Consider the following 5,764-nt stretch of genomic DNA (forward strand, 5'->3'; position numbering starts at 1 on the left):
TGGGGCTAAGAGGGACCAGACGTGCACCCCAGGTTTCTCCAATCTTTCTGAATCAGTGTCTCATGTTTCAAAATAGTAAGTACTAGCTAGAAAAGGCTGATTAGTCTTATGTTTGTTTTCTTAACTTGCAAATGTGTATTTTGCTGGAAGGAGTTTTACCTCTGTTTGCTGTAACTTTGAATCTCAGGCTGGGGGGAGGGAGTCCCTCTAGGCTATATAAATCTGACTACCCTGTGAACATTTTCCATCCTGATTTTACAGAGATAATTCTTACTTTTTTCTTTCTTTAATTAAAGCTTTCTTTTTTAAGAACCTGATTGATTTTTCCCCCTTGTTTAAGACCCAAGGGGATTGGGTCTGAACTCACCAGGGATTGGTGGGGGGAAAGGAGGGAGGGGGAAGCTTAATTCCTCTCTGTTTTTAGATCCAAGGAGTTTGGATCAGTGTAGCCTCTCAGGGTAACTCAGACAGGGGAAAGTCTGGGAGGGGGAAAGGAGCAGGGATGGTTTATTTCTCCTGGTTTTAAGACCCAAGGTGTTTGGGTCTTGGGTTCCCCAGGGAAGGTTTTGGGGGAACAGAAAGTGTGCCAAACACTATATTTTGGCTAGTGGCGGCACTATCAGATCTAAGCTAGGAATTAAGCTTAGAAGGGTACATGCAGGTCCCCACTTTTTGGACGCTAAAGTTCAAACTGGGGGAAAAATACCTTGACAGCTTCACACAAGTTCTGTACAGCTCAGCACATAGAAAGACTGTGGGAAGGATGGGTCTGACCTTTAGGACTGTATTTAGGTAGATCCAGTGTCACAAATGTTGCACTTGTTGTCCAAAGGAGTCTTCGCCTGAGCGACTCCAGCGGCAGGAATAACAGCTACAAAGAGGCTGTGGGGCTGCCTTGCTCACTGCCTGGAGAGTGGGTGAAGATTCCAGCCTACAAGGCTGACATTGGTTCCCCACACAAAGTCCATTCCCTTGAGCTATGTGCCAGGAGTGCATGAGTGTGTGTAGATGTACCCCTAGAGTGTGAAATGTATGTCCCTGTAAAAGGGTTCCACTGTACATGCTATTCTGCCTGATCTATGTATGTTTTGATCTTATTCTCTAGAGGCTTTGTGTGTATAAATCATTGTTGCTTGCAGTTATTTTCTGGGCAAGGAATTTTCTTTTCTGTTTTCTATAGGTTCTTATACCACACACATCTCCTGTGTCTGAGGGCCTTCCAATAGTGCATTCGGCAATCTGACTAATGTCCATCAGCTGCTATTTGTTCTCTCGTCCTCCCCCCAGTGGAGAAGCCTGAAGGGGAGTGTCTGTTCTGGTAAAGGTGTAGGGGTTTTTGTTTGTTTTCAATATACATGTTACTGTGTATTTGTGCTAGAAAGGGCAAAGTGAAAGGAACATTCCTGGCTCTTGCAATGAGAACAGTGAGATTTGTGACTAAGGTGTGTTATACCCTGTCTTATTCTTCCCTCCTAACCCCCCCCTGCAAAAAAAATGAATGTGCTGAGTAAACAGGGTTGAATTTACAAAACTACTCAATGGGAAAGACTCCATGGTAAAACCAGCAAGATCTGCATCATTACATTTCCAATACAGACAAAAGGCCATTTTTTTCTCATACTCTCTAAGACATCATGGCTTCCTGAGGATGTGCTCGTAAGCTACTGCAGCAACTGCTCTGGGTTTATCATAATAGTCTTCATGGTGACGTCTCTATTTTCCATTTGTAAAAGTATTTCAGGCTCACAGTAACAATAGGTATTTCTGACCAAAGATCATCATCCTTCTAAAGTAAATACTCACTGAACCTGCCATAACATGCAATGCAGCACAGATAGTAAATTGAAATTGGTTAAGGCATTTCTAAAGTACCTAGTAGTGTCTAAGCACTGATTTGTACATGAAGGCAAGGTTTACACTAGGAGCACTTATAGGAATACTGATATATCACACTGGCAAGGCACTCTTCATGTGGAAGCAGCTATACTGGCAAAGCTGATTTGTACCTGTATAGTAAAAACCACCCACCATGAATGAAACAAGCTACTGTATATCGGTACAAAAGTAGTTTTGCCAGTATAGCTGCTTTCACACTAGGAACTTCTGCTATCATGGCTATGTCAGAACAGCCTCATGACTGTGCATACAGTCTGCACACACAGTTACCCTTATTGTTTAATGTCTTCTCATTTGTGCATGCAATTACCAGATTTGCAGAAACAGCTGCAGTAACTGCTCATGAAAATTAGGCACATAATTGTATCTCAACTTTTTGAAAATCTGTCCCATATTTAGAAGCAAAAGCCAAAATAAATAGGTTGCAAAACCTGCAACCCACAATGGTTAAGGCTACTGGATGTCAGAAAGTGCAAATGCACTTCATTGATTAGATCAATGACTAACAGTGTTTGTGTGAGAGAATCAGATGTTTCAGAAGCACCCACAAGTACCTGAATTGTTTTATTATGAGAGATACAGAGCACATATTTTGGCAGCAATCCCTGTCACTGTATTGAATGCTTGTTACTGTTGATTACACCAGTCAGATATTTATCAATCATAGAATATCAGGGTTGGAAGGGATCTCAGGAGATCATCTAGTCCAACCCCTGCTCAAAGCAGGATCAATCCCCAGACATTTTTGCCCCAGATCCTCAAGTGGCCCCCTCAAGAATTGAACTCAAAACCCTGGGTTTAGCAGGCCAGTGCTCAAACCACTGAGCTATCTCTTCTCCTCAGAATATCTATCACCAAAATCACAATCTAGAACTACATCAGCACCTTATGGCTCAGTTGGGAAAGATGCCACATTGACTGTGAAATAGAGGCTTTTGAAACAAGGAAATTCTTTCTTTCAGTGTAATATACTAGACTATTCCACAATATTCCAGGGTAAGTCATAGGAGCCTCTATTCAACTGAGACATTCAAAACGAAACTAGACCAACCACTAGAAATAACAGTGTAGGGAACAATCCTTCACGAACAGAAGGACAAACCAGATTACTCAACAAAACCTGAGAAATTAGAGATGGAAAAGTCCAGAGAAAGTGCTACACAGGATAACAATTGAGAAAAAGGATTTGTCGCTTTCACAAGACCTACAAGAGTATATGTGGCACAGCACTGGAGTGATTATAGGCATTTTGAGGAGACCTTCTGCTTGTAATAGAATGAGCCTGTCATACTGAGGAAAGCATAGTTTTTGAAAGGTACAAGTGGAAGGTGAATTTAGTGAATAAAATTCACAATAGACTAAAAAGTATAATTTACTTGACTGATCATAACTGATTAGGAGGGTAACCGATAGAGGGATATGGTATAATATGATCAACTGGGAGGTGAACATAATAAAATGACAATAGGAGAAATTCATTTTATTCACTATCATAAGTACTGTACTATATCATCACAATGTATACACTTGAAGTTCATGGGAGTTTTGCCGAGGATGCACTGAGGATTTCAGTACTGAATCCATACAAAAGCTAGTTGAAATCTGACACTTGTTTTGTACAGTACGATTCAGTAAACTTGCTAAAAGGAGGATGTTTACACTGAATGATTTATGGTTTTTATCTAAATATCAACATTTTTTTCAGGGGACACTTAAGCCCTTCAGATTGGTGGTGTGTTACAAACTAATAGCAATGAATCTTTTTAGTGGCTCCAACTTAGCTTGCGGACATGCATGCAGTATAAAATTGAACTCTAAAAAATAAGAGCTAAGAACATGAATTAAGCCATGAATTAAGATGCTTGCTTCTTGTCAAAGGTATTTTATCTTGAAGATTATAAAACGTTGGTCTAAACTAGTGGTTTTCAACCTTTTTTCATTTGTGGACTCCTACAAATTTTCAAATACAAGTATGGATCCCTTTGGAAATCTTACACATAGTCTGTGGACCTCTCCGCGGACCACAGGCTGAAAACCACTGGTCTAAACTATGGTTCAGAGAACCAAGACAGCCAAATCAAGCAATTGCCCTGTTGGAATAATTAGACTGGACATTAACTGGATTTACAGAGGCAGAGAGGTACTACTATTTTATTTAAAAGCAAACAAAAACTATGTTTTACTACTAAACTAATTAGATCTATCTTAATACTGAAATCATTTTAACTACAGTCACAGGGTCAGATTTTGAGATCATAGGTATACAACTGTGCAAGGTACATACACAATTGCATTAAAGTCAGCTTTTTGGCCCCACTCTGCTCCCTCACATCCCTAGCTGGGGATTCCCTAGTAGAATAGAGCTGGCTCATACACCTCTTCCCTGCAGTCCCTAACATAGGGGACAGTGAACAACTGGAAGTGGCTGGAGACCTATGTGCTTTGGCTATCTTCAGCTGATGTATATCTCCTAGATAACCACAACCAGCTGGCTCAGTTTAGAGCAGCCTCTGACTTGCTAATCTCCACCAAGGATGGGGGCTGAGCAGAGAATCGGGGAGCCATAACCCGTTTCTTGAGAACCGTTCTTGCTCTGCTGCATTCAGTGGACATTGGATGTAGAAGGAAATCTGCCCCATATTTGTGATTGCAATTACTGGGATAGTTAGTCACATTTGCACATGCAATTACCCAATCTGCAGATTAAAACAAAGTAGTACACATTAGTTGTACATTGTGCATGCACTGTTATAGATCTAAAATAGTGGGTGATCTAACCCATAAATCTTTATTCATTTAGTAATTCAGTGGACATGTAAAGAGTTGTATAATTGAGTGATTTGAAGGGACTCAACTGATTGGAAGTGATCATGAATTGTTTTACTAGTTTTTTGTTTTATGCGATCTGGGTTCAAATTCTATGTAGTGTACAAATGAAAATTAATGGGCTGATTTTATCGTTGTGCGCGCACACCTTTCCCAAAACTACCACACAGTTAGACCTACTTGCTAGGTGTCACCTAAAAAACGCCAAGAACTAGGTCTAGCAAGGTGGGGCCAATCACAACTGATGGGTATTGGCAGAACGGTTGTAAGGCGTGCTTGAAAACACCTCCTAGAAAGCTAGTCTAGGCAAGGCAGAAACATAACAATACATGGCATCTTTTTATTTAGAAAAGAAGGTACAAAAAGATGGTTTGAAGTGGTACAGTAAGACTATAGAGTTCTAAAGACATTGACATTCACCATGATGATAGCACTCTGCATTTTGCCACAATTTCAACGGAGGCTGTCCTTTACTTCCTGTCCTAAACTGTGCACTCTTAAAGGTTGTGTTCTACCCCAGATCTGAAGTGATAATTGCATGTAAGGTCAGATTCTATCCTATGATAGGAGTGGTGTTTATAAGTGGATGGCATGGCTAAAACAACACTGCATATAAGTGAATGATATCAGTTTCAATTACAGCAGGGTTGAATTTTGTCCATTATTAATAATTACAATGAATGAAGCAATTAAACACCTATACAGTAGTAGGTGTATGGGGATGGGGGGCAGGGAAGGAACAAGGATGCAATTATTAGATGCATCTTATGGCAATTAAACTTAACCATGATGATGATGATGAAGAAAGATATTTAGTTATTAATCAGTATTTCAAAAAGATGATGCTATCCCTTTAAAATCACAGCCCCGGGTGAGGGAACCTGATCTTAACGACTAAACACAATTTACAATTCATTACTGTGGACACTGGCCACACCCTGGAGCTAATATAGAATGTCACACATTTAATAAACTCCATACTTAAAATACATAGTCTGTAAAATCTGACTTACACTGTTGTTAAAATACTTGGTGTTTGAAA

The sequence above is a fragment of the Gopherus flavomarginatus genome, chromosome 11 (assembly GCF_025201925.1).
Source record: "Gopherus flavomarginatus isolate rGopFla2 chromosome 11, rGopFla2.mat.asm, whole genome shotgun sequence".
Taxonomy (NCBI): Eukaryota; Metazoa; Chordata; order Testudines; family Testudinidae; genus Gopherus; species Gopherus flavomarginatus.